This window comes from Thermobia domestica, chromosome 12, assembly GCF_964235325.1.
Source record: "Thermobia domestica chromosome 12, izTheDome1.hap1.1, whole genome shotgun sequence".
NCBI lineage: Eukaryota > Metazoa > Arthropoda > Insecta > Zygentoma > Lepismatidae > Thermobia > Thermobia domestica.
The window spans coordinates 195,467,256-195,491,533 of record NC_137465.1 but is presented as its reverse complement, the minus strand read 5'-3'; positions in this window follow the sequence as shown (position 1 = coordinate 195,491,533).

Here is a 24,278-nt window from a genome sequence, read left to right as displayed (position 1 = left end):
ACAGAGAGCGAAGGCGAGCCAGAAGAGGGAAAAGAGCGATGCACTTTGCCAATCTCCGTCATGTGTAGAGACGTCTGTTCAGGGGCGGCCGTAGTTGGTTTTGCGTTCTTCAAAGGACACGTGGCAATCGTGTGAAAATTGCTCTGACATCTGAAGCAAGTAATAGGCTGCCCTTCATAAGACACACTCACCTTACAACCGTGCACTATGATACGGAATGGTATATGCTTATGTATTACCATATGAACAATACGTACGCCACTGTCTATGCCAGGGGGAAAAGGGGCACTCCATAATTGTGGTTCCACTTTGCGCACTTTACCATAACTTTTGAAATGATCTTCTAGGAATGATAATGGTAATTCAAGAGGAAAGTCGTATATACGCACCAACCGAATGGGGTCATCAGTGGGGACGATCCTTACTGTGCTTGTTTCCCCAGACACATGCGTGAATTCTACAGACGAAGGAGCTGTTGCTGCGAAATGTTCATAGGCTTGTAAATCTTTAAACTTAATATATATGCTATATGATTCCGCATGTAACTGGAGCGCACAAATGTTGTCGAAGATACGAGGAAACTTATTTTCCAACCACTGATATACTTGACTAGCATTAGGTTTTACATTTCTATATCTTCGGTCAAATATTAATTGAAATTGTAAGTCCTTCTTATATTCCATACTACTACAAGCTATTAAACTGCAAAACACTGTACACACAGGGTGAGATTCACCGAGCACACTAAAGCACAAAACTTGTGGAAGAAGCACGAGTCTTTTCAACTAACGTATGAGTAGCGATATCAGGCACTCCAATGGGACCAACACTACTCACGATGTGAACAGCTCGAGACAACGAGCTCAACGACACCGCGCCCCCCATTAAATAAGAATATCGCCTCTCATGATCATGGTCAATTAATTACAATCTTATCTGTCCCCTCTTCACAATTCCTTCTCTTAACAGATGTTAACACCATTTATTTACAAGTGGTCCTAACCGTACAATTTTTAAAATTTTTACTCTAGTATCCAACTTGTACAGAGTCGGGCAAAGAAACCTCCCATATTTAGTGAGGAAAAGGGATATCGATCGACAGCGGTATACGTGCCATTTTCAGTAGTCGCAATGGCGTGGCGCGGTGAGCAATCGTGCGTTTTTTGTGGAGGAGTGTATTCGTAATAGTGATTCTGTGAATACACTGAGAACAAAAAAAAAAATCGCCAAGGCGATCTCGGACCGTAACAACGCCAGAAAATGTGGCGCATTTGAGAACGTCCTTCCAGATATCTCCAAAACGTTGTCACGGCTTTGGAAATTGCTGGATGGACGCTCTCACACGGCGTCTCACCACACCTCATACAACGCCCTCTCCAAATACGGGAAGTACTTTCGCCGGACCCTGTACTAATATTTTTGGGGGAACGGTCAGAATGGCAGGAGGACAAAATGGCAGGGGACATAATGGCAGGAATTAATGGCAGGAGGACGAAATGGCAGAGGACGAAATGGCAGGGGACAAAATGGCAGGCGGACGAAATGGCAGAGGACGAAATGGCAGGAGGACATAAAGGCAGAAAGTATAATTTGAATTCTCGGGTTTTAAACTATTTTGTTTCTTACTTGGTAAATGAGGATTTCAGTATAAATTTTCGATTTATTCATTATGTTCCAAAATTCGAACTGCTAATAATATTTCAATTCTGAGAATTCTGATGTCGTAAGAATTAAGAAAGTGCCACCAAGATTTCCGCCGGAAGTTTGGAATTCTCATGAGGCAACTCTGTCTAACAATCCTCGCACAAATAACTTATGTGAGGGGTGGAATCTTAAGTTTTTCCATTTTGTTGGACACAACCACCCAACGGTATGGAGACTCATACAAAGCCTACAGAAAGAAAATTCCACCGTGTATTCTACCATTTCCTAGTCCGAAAGAGGACAATACCCCGTCAAGAAAACTAAAAAGGTTTATGTTGATCTGCAGCATAGATTGAGGAACCTATGTGTGGATTATGACACAAACACAAGATTTCTTGAGGAATTCATGCGGGGAATTGCTCACAACTTGAAATTAACGACAATCTAAGTAGTTAGTCATTCTTATGATTGCAAATTGTTTTTGTAGTCTATTTTACGGTATATTTTATTATATAAAATTAACGACGGTGTTAATAATTAGCAATTCTTTTCTTAAGACTGCAGAGTGTTTTTATAGCATATTCTAGGATATGTGTTATAGGATGTTCACGACACTGTAAGTAACTAGTCATTCTTACGACTGCGAAGTATATTTATAGTCTATATTACGATATATTTTGTTATATAAAATTAAAGCCGATGTAATTATTAGTCATTCGCACAACTGCAGAATGTTTTTATATTGTTCTAGTATATGTGTTATAAGATGTTGACGACCAGGTATCAGGCCGGTAGCCAGCCCCAAAATGTAGGGGGGCCCGGCTGAAGTTAGAGGAGCCTGATTCAACCATATTATAGTTCATCACCATCGTGAACATTTTAGGGGGGTTGCAAAAATTTAGGGGAGCCCGGCCCCTAGATCCCCGTGGATACGATCCTGTCTGGTATGCAATTAGTTATTCATAAGACTGCAAAGTGTGTTTATAGTCTATATTATGATATATTTTGTTATAAAAAATTAAGGACTATGGCTTAATCATTCTTACGAGCGCAAAGGGTTTTAACTGGTGCTGTCGAAAACGTTTTTTCAAAAACCGAAAACCGGTTTTGCGGTTTCGATGTTGGAAACCGCTTTTGCATTTTCCGTTTTGAAAACCGCAGGATTAAATTTGGCATGATTGTAGCTTTCCGGGACAAACCCACAGAAAAATTGCCAAAAGTGAATATTTTTAATTTTTTAGGGGTCTAAACGGGGATGAAAGATTCCCATGTTATTTAAATGGACGTTTTCTTGGGATAACAAATCTTATCTTTTAGATAGTTGAAATAGGAAAAGAAACGATAGAATTATGGGTTTAAGAGATGCGAGACCGTAGGCCGAGCAAAGACAGTGGGGGGGGGCGAAGCCCCCAGATGGGCACATTCAGGAAATACGAAGAGCAAGTTCACGAAATTCATTGTTGATGCAAAGGTCGATAGATAAGAAATGCGAGGCCATAGGCTGAGCTGACCTGGGAGTCTGGAGGCGGAGCCCCCAGCTAGCCAAAGGCTAGCTTTGTTATATAAAAAAATTAATGACGATGTTAATAATTGGTCATTCTGACGACTGCAGTATTTCTTATAGTCTGTTCTACGATATCCGTTATTATTGAGAATTAAGAAAGATGTACGTAATTACCGGTAGTCATTCTTACAACTACAAGCTGTTTTTATAATTTAAAGGATATGTTATAGGAAATTAGAAAAAAACTTTGTCATTCCTGTAACTGTAGAGGAATTTTGTAGGTCTGTTCTGTGATATGTATTAGTATTGAAGAATAAATAGTAATCATTCTTTCAGTTTTGTACTTATCTTGTTTGCTTTCAATCCACATTTTCTTGTAGTTAGAATTCTTATAAGACCAAGATATCAATTGGAAGATGGTTACAAAGAAATAAATTTAAGAGAAAAGATAAGATTTTAAGTTAAGTTTGGATATCTGATATTTACCCTCTTTTACGCTCTTGGTTCAATTTAGCTGTATTTATATGCTTTGGACATTCGAGGCAGAAATGACTAAATCGAGAACCGTTACCTACTAACAAACACAATAGGAAAAACCTAAAAATACGAGCCCTAGAAGTTATAACTTTTGCCAAATTAACTTCCTGCCATTCTGTCCTTCTGCCATTTCGTCCGCTGCCATTTCGTCCTCCTGCCATTTTGTCCTCCTGCCATTTCGTCCGCGGCCATTTTGTCATCCTGCCTTTATTTCCTGCCATTATGTCCCCTGCCATTTTGTCCTCCTGCCATTCTGTCCTAAATTCTATTTTTGTAATTGTTATACATTACAGTCGGCTAATATTTTTCGTTCTTCTCCATCTTCACATTCGGGACGACTCCATTTGTAAGGGACGGTAATTGCCTCTCGCAATTTGGAATTATATATATATATATATATATATATATATATATATATATATATATATATATATATATATATATATATATATATATATATATATAAAATGATACAGTAATGAAAAAATGAAATTGTTTATACTGTAGTCTTTTCCCTCCCCTCTCCAAACGACTGACACTAGTGCTCATGTAATATATATTTATATACCGGCATATATTTAAAAAATCCTCAATATTTTCCTTGCTTTTAGTTTCCTTGCTTCGATTTCAGGTAATCTATAAATAGATTATCAAGGACATAGATAAGAATCATAAAACGTTTTATAAATACTCCGTGTGATGACAAGACGGGAAAGCAACTGTATATGAAATATACAAAAAAGGAGTAAATGACCTTTAAGTTCTTTTTGTGTAAGCGGAAATAGAAACAAAAAAAGAAGAAGAAAAATGAAGACAACAGATAATTTAAATTTAATATGACTTTTCCTTCCTTTCTTGAATCATTCAACAGTTTTTCGTGGAAATTTTCTATCACACAAAATACAACTCCGTTGTTACCACCAGTCTTTCTCTGCGAACAAAGTGCATTGACTTTCCGAATCCCTTTTCTGAAAATGTAATCTAATTCTGCTTCTCTTTTCCCCCTTCTTACTCCATCAATCTTTCTTTAGGATTCAGGAGTTTCTTTTTTAAAATTCAGTTTCTTGTTTCCTTCATCAATCTTTGTTATGCATGCATCACATCCACCACCTGTAGCCGGGATAGTCAACCCACATCATCGGGTTTTGTTTCATATTAGATCTGTTCCCTTGCGTAATATACGCACATTTCAAATTAGTTGTTGTTATGTAGAAGTCAGTTTATAATGAGTTCAAGGAAGTGATTTGAGGATATAAATTCTTGTGCATCTCGTACGAAACAATATTCGTCGAAAGCTGTAAGATAACACTAGTACGGTAGCAATAGTATTAAAGTAATAGGTGATTCCGAAGCAGTTGACATCGCTGAGTAGGAAACTAATATTTGTTTTGTGCTACGTAACATGTCACGTTTTGATGCGAATAGAACGTGACAAAGTTCTACATAGAGGGACGGATTCGATGATATGGCACAAGCCAATAAACCACACTGACGATGTTACTTTTCTATACTAATGATTATTATATATAATGATAAAAAGGCCTTGTGTCCATCTTAAACTCAAACTAAATACAACTTTCTTACAAGGCTGTCTATAATCTATATTATAAATTAACTAGAAATGTTACAGTTTCGGAAATATATCACTTCCTTCTTCAGACTACTACTCCAACTGAAATCATAATGTTTAAAACTGCCGTTTCCACTTGGATACCACCTCGTTCGTCTCCCATGAACTTCTTTAATCTCTTCGTGAATCTTCTTTGTTGATTTCCCCTGAAGATAGAGGAACTTAATGGTGTTACATGCCTCAAGCTTGTCAATCATCGTACTTTCAGTGATTTACCTGTAAAAAAAAGAAAGAGAGTTGTTCTAACGAGTCTAGAGTTTGGATGGTTAACATATCTGACTATAAAATGCACGTTCGAGGGGGAGACTCGTACTTTGTTACCTTCTAGGTGATTGCACGAATTTTCGGATACTCCTCGTAAACTAAAATCAATAACTATCTCACATTCTCGTGGTATAGTCCCCGAGGAGCGAAATTGGTTATATATTTCGAACATGAATAAGGATTAATCTGTTATCACAAGATTTCTGTACTACTGAATTTCTGCAATATTCCTTACCATCCAGAATATTGGCGGGTTTATTTTTTCGATTTCATTAAATCAAGCTTTAAAAAGTGTTTTATTGCACAATATGAGTATTTACCCTTCCATTCTAGTGACTCATTCGGTGATTTTGGAGGATAGTTACGGAAAATAAAAGTTTTTGATGGTTAAAGTGTGGTACTTTCAACATAAATTGTTAGTCTGTGGTGACGTTAAGCTACTTCGCTTATTACTAGGCTAGCAATCGAGTTACACGAGGTGACGTTAAGTTACTTCGCTTATTACTGGGCTAGCAATCGAGTTACACGAGGTGACGTTAAGCTACTTCGCTTATTACTGGGCTAGCAATCGAGTTACACGAGGTGACGTTAAGCTACTTCGCTTATTAGTGGGCTAGCAATCGAGTTACACGAGGTGACGTTAAGCTACTTCGCTTATTACTGGGCTAGCAATCGAGTTACACGAGGTGACGTTAAGCTACTTCGCTTATTACTGGGCTAGCAATCGAGTTACACGAATTATCCTAGCTTCTTCCTAGCATAATGTGATTCAATTGAATTGAGTTGATTTTGAGTTTAACGTTCCTTTTCAGCAGCGAGGCTATATGAGACGTGAACCTACTGATTAACGTGGAATCCGAACCACATGAGCTCCCGCCGGGAATCGAACCCGGGCCTTCCACGCCAAAGGCGCTTACGCTAACCGCTTAGCCACAGAGGAGCTCTAATGTGATTCAAGGGCAAGGCCAAATAACTAGGTGCGAAAAGCTTGACCACGTGAAAAGATTTTGCTGAGAAATACAACTGGTGAGAATAATATGATATTGAGAATATCATATTGTTTCAATTTCATTCTTCGATTTCTTGTGAAATATAGCTGCGTACGTTACATATTAAATTAAATTTAATGAACCAATATGTCATAGCCTTAAACGGGAACAGTGACAGTTTTACATACTTTTGTGTTCGTTTCTCATCAATCATGTATGACAAAATTAAAGCTGGTATTTTTCTAAACCCTCAAATACGGAAGTTAATGAAGCAAAACGTTCGAAAATTCCATAAATGAGACTGGAAAGAGCGTTTGGAAGTAGTATTTTTTGAAGAATATAAAATCCGAAAATTATGCTTCTAAAATTGTGGAACAGCTACTGGAAAGTTACCAATCGTAATATGGGCGTTGAAGTGCATTTTCTACATGCATACCTCCAGTAGCGGATCCAGGATATGATAAAGGGAAAGGCTAAACTATAGTTTGCCGTTTTATCCAGTGTAAAGGAGGATTGAAGCCCATTTTATCCAGTGTATATCTGAGCATCAAGGGGGAGCTATAACACCTATAGGCCCCCCCTTGGATCCGCCACTGCACCTCGATTACTTTCCTTTAAATCCAGGTGATTTTATAGAAGAATATGGGAATGTTATCATGAGGAAATTAAGGTGAAGAAAAAAATAAATGATTTTTTTCAGTTGAACGTCCTACGCATATGTCCTTTAGCCTAAGGGAGACAGGTGATTAAGGCAATTGAGTGATGAGGGAATAATTGGAGGAGTAAGAATGAGGAAGGAAACAGGACAAGGCCCGTATCCAAGGGGGGTTTAGGAGGGCCGGCCCCCCTAAATTTTTACTGGCCCCCTAAAATGTTCACGGTAGTCTTAAAAATGAACTATAATATGGTTGGATCGGGCCCCCTACCTTCCACCGGGCACCCCTACATTTTCGGGCTGACTACCGGCCTGAACATGGACACGGTGTTGTCCACCACAAACTTAAAGTGATGGAAAAATATACCAAGGCAAGTGGACTGTTTACAAGATGGCTGACTATTTTTGGTTTTTAAAACGAGAATTTGTCCTCAGACATTAGAAACAGTTTTAAAAAATAAGTCAGGAAATTGGAAGAAAACTCCATGGATGAACCCTCACTGTAATGACGGTTTACTTTCACTTCCTGATCCGTGTTTTTACATGAATTTGTTGCTTCCCACAAGTGCTTATAACCATATTCCTATATGCCATATTTTTTTTTGCGGGGGGGGGGTCTAAGATATCTTTTAAACACTCACTTTACACATTCATGAACTACAGGGTGATTTTTTTTTTTAATTGGGTCACGGATTTCATTTGGGTCTAGAATTTCTAACTGAGGTCCGACTTTCTTGCGGTTTGTGGCAAATGATCAAGGAAGGATGGGAGATTTATGGGCCCATGTTTAATGGTTTAAATTCATCCGGGGTAATATCGGCCACGCCTCAGGAAAAACCACAAATATTGTACCTTACAATTGGAATCAAGTGCGGTGCGGTGTGAAGATGTGAGTTTTCTTCGTACATGGAAACCTCGCCAAGGTCAATAAGAAATAGGAAACTGGGCCGTTGTATTGGGAATTACGCAGTACAATTCTGTGCTACTGTGTGAGTATAATCAGGACATAATAAGAATAGTGTACTCTTTGGAGTAACATGAGTTTATCGTTAAAAGTTTTTGGTAAACGGAATCTGTTGTTGCTTCGCGTAGGTCATTTAGAAACAAATTTGTCTCACGTTCTGCCCCAGATAGTAACATAATATACCTATGGTCGCTAGTGAATAAATTGGAAGAAACTGGATCGCTTCTGAGAGAGACAAGGAAACATCGGGCTCTGAGGCAGCTCTTGTGGAATATGTCATTTATCGACTCCTTAGATCGCAGAAGAAATCTCTCCGTTGTTTGTCGCAAGAAATCGGCTGTAGCTATTCAACATGGGATTTTTGGATGTTACCGCTAACACGTAATCTGTATTCTCATTAACACTTAATTTGTATTCTGCAATTTCGCTTCAAAAATGCAAAACCTCATTCCAGTTGCAAGGTACACTGGCGAATATTTGCTGTTTTTCTTGATGCGCGCCGATATTACTCCGGATGAATTTAAACCAGTAAACATAGTCCCATAAATCTCCCATTGATCATTTGCCACAGAAATCCGTGAGTTTTAAAAGAACCACTCTGCATAAGTGACGTAACTAAGGTGGGGGTGGGGGGGGGGGACTGTGCTTGTGCATCGAGCACCGGAGCGAAAAACTGGGCAATTATTTATTTTCACTACAACGCAAGGAAATGAGTTTTAGAAAACTAAATATCATAAAAGTTGCCTCATACACTTAACAGGCCAACAACTCACCAACCTTAGGATCATATCCATAGAACAAAAGTTAGCTTCAAAGCTATCTTTTGAGGACAATTGTAAAAACCTTTGCAGCCAAATGAGCCGGCAAAGTTAAATTTTTAATTCCAGATTTGTGATTTTAATTTCATTTAACTTACATGATTTAAGAGATTTGCAAAATGTAAGAGTATAATACTAGAGACAAAAGTTTGACTGTTTGTCATAATTAAAATATTCTATTCTAAAGAACAGACTGTTGAATCATTTTACACACGTGCATATCCCGATATACAGTCGCTCACAAAATTGATTGTACACCATATTAATTTTTAAATATGAACGCGTGAAGTCATTACTCCTCATAAAGTTTATATGTTTGCATTGATTGAGACTTAACTGATGTTTACGAGACCCATTTGCTTGAATATCGCACCTTCTTGTCTTCCGTGTCTACAATTGTTGGTGGATTCTCGAGATCCTTGTATAAAAGACAATCACAGAATTCATCGTACATTTTATATTTAGCTCGTGTTGAAGGAGGGAGTGGAAACAAACAAAGCTGGAGTGAGTCACTGTACTAAGTAGGGTATCCACGTCCTTCTACGTATTTAAGGTGAGTGCAACACGAACAATCTTCAGTACTATGGCACCAAAAAGTGAAACTACATACTCTGAACTGTAAATTAATTATTAAACTAACTATGGAGGGCAAATCTTTAAGAACTATAGCAAAAGTAACGGGGAGAACACTTGCTCTGGAAAACAAGCAATGCTCCGAAGACTTTTGGAATAGCGTAATATTTAGTGATAAGAGCAAATTTAACCTGTATAGATCCGATGGACACAAAATTATTTGGGAAAAACCTAATACAGAATTTAAAAAGGAAAACACTAGGCCAACAGTGAAACATGAAGAAAGATCAATCATGGTTTGGGGCTGAATGGTAGCTTCTGGTGTAGGTAATTTACACCTTATTGAGGGAACAATGGGCAAATTTGCATATCTCAACATATTGAAGACAAACTTGAAGTCTAGTGCAGAAAACTTAGGACTTGAACAGTTCTACTTAGCAGGACAATGACCTCAAGCATACCGCTTAAATTTTGCGCTCATGGCTATTGTACAACATACCAAAGACTCTTGCAACTCTCCTCTCAATCATTAGATCTCAATCCTACAGAAAATATATGGTAGTAATTAGAGAAGAATGTGTAGCAGCGACAACCGAATAAACTGAAGACGTTCCTGAAAGAAGAGTGGCTCGAGATTACCTCTAGTGTTACAAAGAAGTTGGTACAATCAATGCCAAACAGACTAGCAGAGTTGATAAGAAGAAAAAGGTTCGCAACTCGCCACTGAACTTCCTAAATTTTTAAATGGACAAAGGTGTACGAATAATTTTATGACTCTTTAAGTTTGTGTATGAAAGCATTTTGTTTCTACGTTCAAAGGTCTGATTTTGTGTAAAGGAATGAAATAAATATATTTTGCTTATAAGATCCCTTGACATAATATATTTCAGTTTCTTGTGATATAAGCTATGTACAAGAGGTTATTTCTATTCATTTTGTCTCACAGTGCCAAGTGTACGATCAATTTTGTGAGTCACTGTAATTCCAAAAGCGATGTGATTTGCAGTTATGGTAAGACTATAAGAATATGTTAAGCATGGTACTAAGCTTATTTGACAATCAAATACTAATTAGTTTGGGTGTTTTATCTTGTATTAAAAATTAAATTATATACTGCAATTTTAAAATCAAACTTTACCACATAAAAAAAAATGGAATAGAAGAATAACTGTGTGATGTTAATATCAGATGTAGTCGAGCAGCGTTTCTAGCCTAGTTGCGTCGCTGACTGAAGAAACGTGACGTGGTGCAGCTTATATAATCTGAGAATAATTTTGATAAAGAATCATAGCATTGTTTGAAATTATGTATAAAAACTACTGTTCTTTATGAATAACAGTCAACTATAGTAGTCAGTGTTTCTACTTCGTAATCAGTAGGCTCATAGTTCACATCCCCCGAGCTCACCAACCAGACTGAAGTTTTTTCAGGATTTTGTCCCTCAGTTTGCCAGTGTAAGGAAAGTAGCTTCAAACATGAGCCTTTTTTAAATCTTCCTTTCAATTATATTTACTTCTTTTTTTGTTTATTTCGTTTTTGAGTGAACATTTCTTGCTAATCCTCGAGGCTACATAAGACGTGAACTTACAGTTTAATGTGGGAACTGAATTCTGTCAGTAATAGAACTTGAGTCTCCCTCGTCAAAGGTGTGAACGTAAGTTGTGCACAAGATAATCTCCTTTCTGCTATTATCATTCATAGTTTTAGATGAAGGTTTAGAGTCAAGTTGGCTTTGCAACATATAAATTTCTTAAATAAATATTTAAAAATGTTAACATAGTTTTTGAACTAGGAATCAGCGTAATATTGATATTGTTAATAATAATAATAATAATAATAATAATAATAATAATAATAATAATAATAATAATAATAATAATAATAATAATAATAATAATAATAATAATAATGTTTATTTCTGTGCCATGAACAGCCTAACGGCAAAAATACAGCACTTTATCGGACAAGATAAATACATATTACATACAATGTAAGTTACATAGTAAAACAATAAAACATAATGATAAAATAAAGTAAAATAATATCGGATTAATAATTCCTTGTCAAATTAACATATTTTTTTTTTAGTCTCAAAATAGTCGTCATAAATACTAAAAATAATATTTGTCAAGCCCTAAAATTCATGCTTTTATACTGATAAAAATAAATTAAACTAAATTAAAAGAATTGGTCAATCTTCTTAAAATTACAGATTTCGGATTCAAAGGAACTAATATTGATCTATTTTTTGTATTATACATTGGTACTCTTATACCTATATTATGTAAGCAATATTCACTATGATAGATATTGTCTAGTAGTTGCTTAATGAAATCTCTTTCAATAAGTTTTCTCCTATATAATAATAATAATAATAATAATAATAATAATAATAATAATAATAATAATAATAATAATAATAATAATAATAATAATAATAGTAATAATAATAATAATAATAATAATAATAATAATAATAATAATGACAATAATAACCTTTAGAATCAATCATAAGTCATTTCAATGTCAACTATATTGTTTGTAATTATCCGTGGTTATGATTGAAGAACATCACTGCCGTAGATTTAGAAGAATTGTTTAGGATTTGTCTGAAAAAAAAAATCGGTAATGTCTTAATGCAATTTTAATATATTTAGTTTCTGCGAAATGTAAAAGTACATTTCTAGAGATGAGTATTTTCGATAATCCAGTCGGTAGTACAGTAAATGTTGAAAGTATCCTTATCAGTTTATTAGATTTGAGAACGAGATTTCGCAGGAAGCGCTGTATCTAAGATCATTAACATTCATTATAGGAGCAGAAACTTCAATTAATGGCTACTAAATTCAAATCTACGAAAACTGTTAATTACTGCTGCAGAGTCCTCCCTCCGGAAATTAATCGTTCTGTCATTTTCTGCTTTAGATAAGCTTACAGTCTTGACGAAAACAAGTAGCTCGTTACTCGGATAAGGAAAACTGAAATCCAAGAACTTATTTGTAAAATTAGATTAAGGGCGATTTATTATGGTAGTTTGCAAATAATGAAAGGGAATGGGCTTTGTTTCTCTAGCTATCTCAATGTAACGTACGAACAACTGTTTTCAGATGCAGTTAGACATTTAAAGATCCCGCTCCGTAATCGAGAGGTTCTGCAAACGATCCTGCTTATTGGAGACTGGTACTATCTCTATTTTCTGTAGTACCATTAAGAGAATGCTAGGATCAGTGCAGTTTTTCTTCCAGACCTGTTTTTTAGGGGACACTGCTCCCTCCGGAACTCTGAGAGTGCCCCCCCGAGAAGACCAAAATAATACGTCTACAATATAATAATAAACAGAATAGTACCAGCAGTGGCCCCCGGAATACTAAATGTGCCCCTGGAACATTTTTTTTCTGAAAGAACGATTGGATCAGTGGCGGATCCAGGCAGAGGGCGGTGGGGGTAAACGCCTCCCCAAGTCTACTAATTCCTCTAAGGTCAGCTATTTAACATTACGTATAGCTTATATCGCTTCTTTATTCTATATTAATATAAATCGCTGTATTTTGAATTTGCGTTCATCTTCTAGAAGGACAATTCTAGAGCCTCTACTGGTTGGAAAGTATATTTAAAGCGAGAGACTCCGGTTGATTATCTTCCGAAAATTGCCTCTCCGCCGTTCATTGTAAAACGTAGCCGGGGGAAAAGCTGAATAGGCAACTAATTTTATCTACGTACAACTGTGTAAATGCATTAGGCCGGTCGCTAATTGACCACAGGGTAGGACAGCCGATCCGGAGATACAAGGAAGCAGAAAGAATACGGAGAGAGAATGACCTGCGTGCATTCATCTTGGACGCAATCAACAGACAACGGAGAAAGAATTTTTTTTTTTTTTATCTCGCTTGTAAAGTCGCATGAAGAGAGAAAATGCGCATTTTTTTTTTTTTTTTACATAGGCAAAACACTCATTGAAAGTTTGTGCGAATCAGTTTCTGATATTGAATTTCAGAAATATTTTTGTAATTCAGCCGATGGAAACATTCAGTACTAGCAATAAGCATACTAATAGTTTGAAGTATATATAAATATTTAACAGAAGCACAGACGCCGATATGCTACTGTTCACATAAAGTAGATAAAGGAGATATTTTTGTATAATCTTGACTGATAGGCTTATGGTAGACGTTCGCTAAAGGCACTTACGTATTAGAAACATTGCCAAATCAATATATGAATGCAGTAATTTAGGCCTATTTGAAATATCATTAACACACACACACACACATTATATATATATATATATATATATATATATATATATATATATATATATATATATATATATATATATATATATATAGTGTCTGTGTGTGATACATGATTGTAAAAAATTGGAATGAAATAACGTGTTGAATGTCCCATGTTTATACTTTGTATATTATACGAGTAGTTAGTTAGAAGTGAGATTCGTGTTCCGTTCAGTGACTTTAGTGAAACTATATAAGACATGGAACGAGAACTTAACGTGATATCTAAACCACATAAGCTCCCACCTCAAATTGAAGCTCGGTCTCCCACACAGAAGACACATATGCTAATCTTTGTAAGTAATTGTATTCTATACCTTCCCGATGGTCTAGTGGCTAGCGCTGGTTCCTTTGGTGTACGTCGTCCCGGATTTGATACTCGGTGGGAGGCCATTAAACGTATTACGATGGTTCAGATTCCATCTTAAAATCTAGGTCCGCCTTTCACGTAGCCAAAGCGCTGAAAAGAAACGCTAAATATCTATAAATAAATAAACAATTAATAAATTCCTTACTGAAAGTAGTCAAATTATCTTATTTCATGTATATGACAAGTGCCAACTTAACAGTGCCATTTTTAGCTGGAGGAGCCAGTATTGTGCTTAGTACAGGCAGAACAAAAGAACGAAACATTTTACTGATTCAGTATGATAATTTTGATATGGTAAGAATTTGATTTGTTTACAGTTTTAAAGTATAATATACGTTATGCTTGAAAATGTCATTCACTGTGTTTCCTATCAGAATTAACCCTACAGTAAGGAAAACATAAAACAGGCATTCGCATATGAATTAAAAGCATCACTGTGGGACAGGCAGTGGCGCATCTAGCCCTGGGCCGGGGAGGGGGGGGTAGGCCCCCCAGCTTTTCGAATGACAAAAATAATTTAAGCTATTATTGATATATTTTTGAAAGTTTATAGTAAACTCGTGACATACGTATCATAGTCTGGATGAGAGTTGTCCACCCAGTTTTTACCATCTAGATCCGCCACTGGGGACAGGTGGGGACCCAGAACTTTTTGTTGGGAGTCTAAGCTTTCAGGAGGAATCAAATACTAGAAGTCACCTGGGGTAAAAGTGCGGGGGAACGCGGGGTACGCCGTCCCCCAATTTCCAGAAAATATCTGTGGCGTCCCCCACTTTCTAAAAAATTACAACAGTCGTCAAAGATAGGCAATGGGGACGGTGTGACGTTATGCGTCCCCCAACCTTTTCAGATCCACTTTTACCCCTGCAAGTCACTTCGTCTATGTAGTATTGAGCAGGCATTATTCTGCACCCGAAAATATGGTAAGTAATTGTAAAATACTTCCACCTACTATAGTAAAGTATATGAAATATCTTGCAGAATTTTCACATTTTCAGGCAAAGCCCACCCCGAAAGTTAGCAAAGTCCCCCCCCCCCGAAACAAAATCGTAAATACGCCACTCTGGGTGCGTCACTTCTATGGGGAAAAAGTGTAACACGAATTTAGTGCGCTTCTACCGTTCATTAAATAGCTTGTATGCATTTCTATTTAGACTTTCTTATTATAAACAGCAAAGTTGAAAATCATAGAAATGGCAGTTTCTAATTAGAAATAGATGAGTTTTGTCACAGGCTACGATAAAACATTTGCTCCTGTGGGGGGAAGGGGGAAACTAAAACTATGTTGCAAAGGAGGACGTTTATGAATTAACTCGACGATGAACCAGGTCTGAATAGTTGGGTAATTCAATTTTATGCTGTTTGTAAAGAGGTAAAACGGAGAAGTCTGTACTCCTCTAGACTGAATGTAATTGTTACAAAGCTTGTGAAGTACTATAGAAGAGCATTCTTTCATTCTCCTATGTGGAGACAGCTTTAAAAACTGCAATACTGCTGCCATCTTTTGAGGCGTTTGAGAACAACATCTGGAGCAAATGTAATTCGATTTCTCAGCAAAGGACCTACCGGGTCTTATTTCTTATATTTTCCTCTAATGGAGGCGCCACTTCAAAGGACTGACAATCAGAGCTTACAATATTAAGGGAACGGGTTTTTATTGATTTACTGATTGTTATACTGTAAAGAAAGTAAAAAAGAAAAAGAAAAAAAAAGAGAATATAAAACTAGACTAATCCATTCTAAGCTGTGTACTGGTTTTATGGTTTTGGAGCTTTAATACTTATTTCCACTTGAAAGAACATTATTCTATTGAAAGGATGTTTCAACTGTACAATATTCTTAGTGTTCAACGAAAGAAAGTCCATACTGTATGTGGGAAGTATAGCTAACTATCGATAGAACTCGCTGAGCTAAACAAATAAAAATGATATACACGAGTGAAGAACCACATGCGTAGTTTTTAAAAACAGGGGAAAATATAAACCTAAAAATCCATCCTATACGAGAATCTTGTCACTTACTGAAGTGAAACTCATTCTGAAACATACCTGCAATTAAACTCTTCATTAAGGGTCGTGATGGCTCAGTGGTAAAGTGTTTAACTCTGGTGCATGAGCTCGCACCAAGTGAACTTTGTGATGGACAAACATCGTGTGCGTGGGTTTTCTCGTTTCCTCCGACTTTCTTCATTCCACCATTTCATTCATTTATCATCACCACTGTCCCCTTTAGCCTAGTCGGCACAACCGTGGGATGTAAAACTTAAAGATTTCATTTCATTTTCAAGCTCTTCTTTATAACTCCTAGTCAGGCCCGCATCCAGAAAGTTTTGTTCGGAGGGTCCAAGCTTTAGAGTGTCCATTATTACTACACGTCATTACGTCTATGAAGTATTGAACGCGTATTATTCTGCATCCGCAAATACGACAAGTAATTGTAAAATATACTTCCACCTATACTTTCAAGAGAAAAAATATAGAATTTGTTTTTCTAAGAGAAAGAATACAGTTGAAATGTAAGATCAAATGGTTATGCTACCTCAATCATTTCCCTGTTCAACAAGTATAGTTTTTTTTTTTTTTTTTTAATTATTATTATTGAGAAAGTGTACAAATGTATGTTGAGTTGGAAGTTTTTGGGGGGTCCGGACCCGGTGGACCCCCCGTAAGTGCGCCCCTGGCTCTTCATTAACTTCTAGTACAGTACGACGATGATACCTACTACAGTTGATGAGATAGCGTCAGTTAGCTCTTAAATTTTAGTTTCTGTTTAACTAAAATATTGTTTGAAGCAGACCGGTAACCAACACAAAAATGTAGGGGGAAGGGACAGGTAGAAGTTAGAGGGGGATGATCCAACCATATTATAGTTCATTACTAGATTATTTATTTATTTATTTATTTATTTAACAATCACCAGATACAGCTCAGAGGCCATTTTATACTGGATATCTAACAACAATAATAACAATGGAAAAGATTTGGGACGGTATCTATTTAGTAGGTACCATCCCGGCATTTGCCTGATAGAACTGAGAAAAACCCTGGAAAATCCTAGTCAGGATGGTCGGTAACGGAAATCGAACCCACGACCTCCTTCATTTGCAAGCCTATCGTGAAAATTTTCGGGGCCCAGTAAAAATTTAGGATGGCCCGGCCTCCCTAGATCCCCGTGGATATGGGCCTGGTTCAAAGAGATCACATCGACTTGGACAAAATAACATGCTTGTGAATTTATTCTTAGGTGTAGTTTTCGAAAAAAATCGGAAGAAAACAAACTTCCGTGGCGCTGAAAAGTATGGCGTTTGTCGCCAATAACAATTTACAGGTTCTGTTTTGCTGGAAGAAATTATTACTTACGTACTGTCTCCAGAGTGGCTTAAATATGTTAGGCTATCACTGTTTAATTGTTAATAACTCTAAAATGGGTTGACGAAACATCTCATTTTTGGTAGTATTATATTTTACTGGTCTGTTATTACAAATGCATCCCGAAAATGTTTTCTTCTTCTGCCATTGTGTAGATGGCGTGAGTGAACAAACATAGCTGCAAGGCTGACATTGAAAAAAAAAAAAGGATGGGGGGTTTTGAGGTAGTATATGAAATACGAAACCATCAGTCAGGTGCAACAACAGACGAATGAATTTTGGAACATACAACCACAACATGTTTAATAATTGCCCGAATTCGTGATAAACTTGAAGCCGTTCTGGACGACCTGTCACAGTAATAAATCCTGCGTACTGAGTTAGATTAGAACAATTCATTCGCTCAGAACAGAAACCTGTGAAACAGTACACCTGTGAGACCGATTTGAGTCGCGCAACTGTTCATCACATTTTGAGGGTTGGAAAGTGGAAGGTTTAGATTCCAAGATTGCTTCACGCAACAGACAAGAACGACCACGATCACGATAGATTCTAGTACTCCAAGTGATCTCAAAAGACGGTGGACAGCGACGTAACTTTTACAGAGAGATGATCGTGTGGTCTGTTGAGGTCATATTCAAACACAATGGCACAGTAAACCGACGCAGTTATGTGTGTGGTCGGCTGTATCCTGAAATCCACGTGGATAAATACGTGAATTTACTGGAGGTGAATGTGTGGTCTGAGTTGTCTTACCGTTGTTTGATTGGGCTGTTCTCCTTTAATAGTAATTACCGGTGAGAAGTACCTGCAGATGCTAGAAATATCCATTTTGCATGCAATCAGAGAGCTCTATGAGGACGCAAGATTTCATATGAGGGAGAAAAGTTTTATCTCCAAAAAGATAGTGCCCCATCCCACTACCATCATCTCATCAGGGAGTTTCTCAATGAAAATTTTACCCGAATGATGATAGTCAAAGACGATTTATTGACTAATCCCCCACGTTCCCCAGATCTCACTCTTCTAGACTTTTGTACATGCCTTTGGCGCGAGAGACCCGGGTTCCATTCCCGGCGGGAGCTCATGTGGTTCGGATTCCACGTTAATCAGAAGGTTTAGTCTCATATAGCTTCGCTGCTGAAAAGGACGTTAAACTCAAAATCAACACAACTCTTCTAGACTTTTACTTATGAGGAACTGTCAAGAATGTTGTTTATGGACTTTTACGTTGTATGACCTATAAGCAGTCATCGAACTATCCTGTGCAGATGAGGAACTTGGCATACTGCAGTCGGTAGTTCGTACAGCAGTTTGGCGGCATCACCAGTATATTGATATTAACAGCTAACACTTCGAACTCCCAAATCAATGCCAATTGTTCATCACGCATTGCAACGTAATTACAACATTAAACTATAACATTACGAAATACGAGATGTTACATTTCAGAGTTATTCACAATTCAATAGTTTCTATATTTTTGAACTACCCTGTATATTTCAAAAAGTGTACCCTTAACTAACAGATTGTGTAATTATTTATCTCTTTCTAATGGTGACATACTCTTTTACGCTATATAGGAGGTCTACTACTTACAATTAAATTGAAAGATTGCAAATTTTAAGTTGCATTGGATTGCTTCAATAATTTTAAATCTGCAAATTGGCCCTACAGTAGTGCCATCTATTGGCATCTGTAGTCAGTTAGTGACACCTGTTAGTTTGATCATGTACTATCAGGAATCAACGTTACGCACAAACTGAGATGTTTTTCCTATTATAAATTGAATAATTATTAGTGAACGAATTCATTTGTTCAAAAATCTTACCAAGAAAAAAGATGAAAATTAAAACAAATCCTAGAATTATACTAATTCTAGGATTTGTTTTAATTTTCATCTTTTTTGGAATTACCGGTAAACCTAAAACAGCTTTCGATAACAGGTATACAGGTCCAAGTAGAGACCTGCAAGGGCCAAATATTTCGGTCCGAGCCCATTCCAGCCCGGGCCCGAAAAGTTTTGGAAATTTTCGGCCTCAGCCCGGCCCGGCCCGGGCCCGATAATTTTTAAAAGTTTAATTTTGTAACATTTTTCACGGGCACACTTCTTCAACGTTTGCCTTTATTCTAATTATCGTTTAACGAAAGTCAATAATTATTAAAGAATTGCAATTAATCGGCCCCAGCCCGGCCCGACCTGAAGAGAAATCAATGTCGGCCCGCCCAAACCCGGCCCGCGGGCCAGGCCACGCCCAGCCCGTGCAAGTCTCTAGGTCCAAGTCCAGCTGTTAACAATTTTCTACGAGAAAGATTAATTAATTATAAATTCGCCTTTTTTATTGTGTATGTTTTTAAATATTCAAAAAAAAAAAAAAATTAAGCCACTATATTGCGTGGATCAAAACTTGGGATAAAGATTTGGTTGTAACAGTGGCATCATTTGTAGAAAGCAAAAGAGGGAGTCAATTGACCTCCCCTAAGTTTGATTTGATTTTCAGTTTATAATTTTTTTCAGCACGGAGGCTATATGATATGTAGACCTATAGCTAAATGTTGGATCCGAACCACATGAGCTCCCGCAGGAAATCGGAGACGGGTCTTCCACGCCAAAGGTACTTACGATAACCGTTTAGCCGCGAGGGAGCCCTCCTATAAGTTTGAAAAATCCATACTATTTAATAGATTGCATACCAAAAAAAGTCGGTGGAAAAAATTGCTCCTCCTCACGTTTGGCAAGATCTGAATGACGTACTGGGTTATAATTCAACAATATTACAAGAAGTATGAGTGTCACCGTTAGAATAGAATTAACAGCGAAATATAGCCTACAATCTGCTATTTAACAGTGACTTTTTTTTAGTTTACAGTACATAAATAAATAAATTACCTTTCCCAATAGAATAAAAACTGTGAACTATTATTGACAACGAGCAACATAACTTTCTATTTTCCGATTTTCTCAAAAACTACGCATCAGAATGTATCCTCAATTTTCTGATTCTGTTCAGTTCAATGTAATTTATCGATTGCTATACGTATTAACTTTGGTCAGTATGTTAGGTAAACATAAATTAAAATTTAAGACTTAATTGTTATTTTGGTTTGATTTATATGTCATTAATTACTGTTACATAAAGTTATCTTACTGCTGTCATAATGAACCTCGTAAACGAAATGTTACACACTCCATTACATGTTTCAGTTCACACTTGAATAACTTCCATTCCATTCCTTATTACATAATGTGCTAGAGGTGACTTCAACTTTCGCCTATTCAAGATTCGCCCAATAACCTCAGGCAATGGAATTTACAGATGTTAACACAAGTGAAAGTGTAAACGAATCTTTAATTCAAGATTCGCCTGTCAAGATTTGCCTAATGTGAAATTATCTTGGTGGTACTGACAGGAAGTGACGCTGAAACTTGTAGTTTCTAAATTTAAAGTACATATAGCCTATATATTTAACATATTAAAACAGTATAAACACAATTATATGGTATAAGAACAGTATATAGTATATTACTAGATATTATATGTTTGATATCGAGATATGAAATGTTACATGAAGTTACAAAATGTATTATGGAAAACATATAATATCTAGTGTAATACAATATCTACAATATGCTTGAAAGAAACCTACTCTGCTATTTATAACCTTATATCTACCTGACCTACAGAGATGAATTATACAGGGTGGCCCAAAAGAAGGAGTAGGTATACAGTCCCGACTGACCAGCTCACTATTTCATATCATTTCTTATTGTTATCAAATAGGTAGACCTAGCTTGTTTATTATTTGTTCTTAATGTCTTTTTACTTTTATCTAAAGCCAGGAACAGCCGAAGCAAATAAACCCATTAGCTAGAATGTTATACTTGATCAATGTAGGTGTGTATACCTACTTTTGGGCCACCCTGTATATCGAAAAAAAATTTACAATTTTTTTTATAAGTTCCAAGATCGTGTAATTGAACTTAAGGTAAGAAATCAAGAAAAACATGATTGTTCTATAGACGATGGCGGCCAAATTGGATATGGCAGCCATATTGGATGAAGCTCAAGAAACATGTTCGGGGAGTTTTAGGTTATTACTGTGCTTGAAAGAAGGAAACTATCCTGCAAGTTTCATTAAGATGCTAATTTGACCTATTAATGAGGTGCTAAAATGTCACCTATTAATGAGGTGCAGGACTACCAACGCATGCGAGTTAAATCGCTAAAAAAAAACTTTCGCCTAATAAGAGAATTAACTCTGTGTAATCGCTTTTACTGACATTTGCATAGATAGCTAAGAGGTATTAGGCGAATCTTGAATGAGTGAAAAGTGAAGCCCCGTGTGCTAAATAAGTAAATAAAATGGCATTTCTTATAAACAAATAAATAAAAAACTAAACAAACAAACAAATAAATAAATGAATAAATAAAATAATAATCATCATAGGTATTCTGCCTTTATTGGCAGGTCACTTGCCGCAGCTGAGAAGCTTCCATGCTCCACGGTCCTCCGCTAACCTCTTCGTCTTCGCGTATAATCTTTCTGTTTTAATATCATCCATTAATTGTAGTCTCCTTCGCCCCCTCCCTCTCTTTCCCGCCACCATACCTTCTAGGACATCCCTCATGATACAATATCTTCTTAGGCAATGCCCCAACCAGTTTCTCTTCCTCTTCCTAATGATATCTGAAAGTGTTCTTTTCTCACCCACCATTTCTAACACTCTCTCATTCGTTTTCCGCTCGACCCAACTAATTCTTTCCATTCTTCTCCACACCCACATTTCGAAGGCTTTCAGTCGATTTTCGTCACCTTTACGTAATGTCCACGTTTCCGCCCCATACAGTACAACACTCCACACGAAGCATTTTATGAGTCGTTTTCTCAACTCTTTATTCAAGGTCCCACAAAATAGACTTTTCTTCGTCCTAAAGGCTTCTTTCTCCATTCCTATCCTATGCTTTTATTTCACGTTCGCACTTCATGTCATTACTAAGAATACTACCCAGGTATCGAAAACTATTCACTTGTTCTATTTTCTCCCCTCCTACTTTTATATTTGACACCGACCCCTTCGTTCCAATCACCATGGCTTTTGTCTTTCTAACATTTATTTTCATCCCATATTCTTCAAAGCCCTTTCTCACTTTTTCTAACATTTTATTGTTTTTCTTTTCAGATTCTGAAAGAAGTGCCATATCGTCTGCAAATCTTATGCATCTAATCATTCTACCTCCTACCGAAATACCATCATCATCATGTAGGCTCTTTTTCACTATCTCTTCTAGATAGACATTAAATAGTGTTGGCAAGAGGCAGCATCCTTGTCGAACTCCCCTTCCAATTGCACTCTCTTCCGTCAGTTCTTCCCCTATCCTAACACTTACTTGTTGGTTCATGTATAAGTTTCTTATGAGTCTTCTATCTTTCCATTCCAACCCTATCTTTGTTAGAACTCCCAACAACAATTCCCAATTCAAGCGGTCAAAAGCCTTTTCTAGATCAATAAATACAACATACATCTCATTCCCTTTTTCTATAAATCTTTCACCGATCGCCCTTAATAATCCAATTGCATCTCTTGTGCCCTTGCCTCTTCTGAACCTGAATTGCTCCTCCTCAACATCTTTATTTGTTCTTTCATATAACCTTCTGTTCAGTATTCGGAGCACCGAATACCTTAGTTCTCCTTGGTTGGTGGAAAAACAAAATAAAATAAATAAAAATTCATACGCTTGTTAATAAGATACCAAAGAAAGAAATAAAACAAGTAAATGTAATGATATTTATTAGCGCCGGCCCTGGGCAATTTGTCGCTCCATGCAATGGTATCATTTTCCACCCCAGAAAAGAACAAATCTTGAAAGTCATGATTATAAGTATGCTACCACTCAGACTCAGAAAGGCCTAAACACTATAAATACAATCTCGTTGTCTTCCTTTTTTCTTTAAATAATAATCTATTATGTTAGTTACAGATAATGCAGAGGAAAAATGGTAATCCTTTTTCATAGAATTCAGTATCGAGTTTCAACCTGAATATATCAGTTTGCAATTCCTGTGCAACTAGCTATTTTATCTTTATTTCTTTATTTTCCTTTTACATCCGTAAAAAAATTGAGAAGAAACTTATTTCCAATTTAAATGATAAAGAATTTGTTTGTCACAAAGACAAAACTAGTTTTCATATCAAAACTATGATAACTAACTAAATGGAACAGATGTTTACTACTGTTCGAAAATTGAGTTCTTGTATTTGACAACAATCAAACAATTCATGCTGGGTTTTGTTTGACCATTTTTTTTTTTTTAAAGCACTGTCTATGTGACTTTAAACTAATGCGACCTAAACATGATTTATGAATGCAGTATTCAAATAGACGGTCAGCTTAGTAAATTTAACTACCATCATCCTTAAGTCTGTTTCCAACGAGAAATATTTATTTTAAATAATATAGTTATGACAGATTTTACCACCCCGTGCAAATGCACGTGTTGCACATGTGGCGCTGCATGAAGTAGTAAACAAGTGAATGTATAAACAAAATGCCTTTTCTTACTGGATAAAGTATGAAATAAATAAGTAAATAAAAATAAAATACATGAATAATTACATACGGTCAGTAAGTCAAAATACAACTCCTCATTTCATAAGTTACCAAAAAAG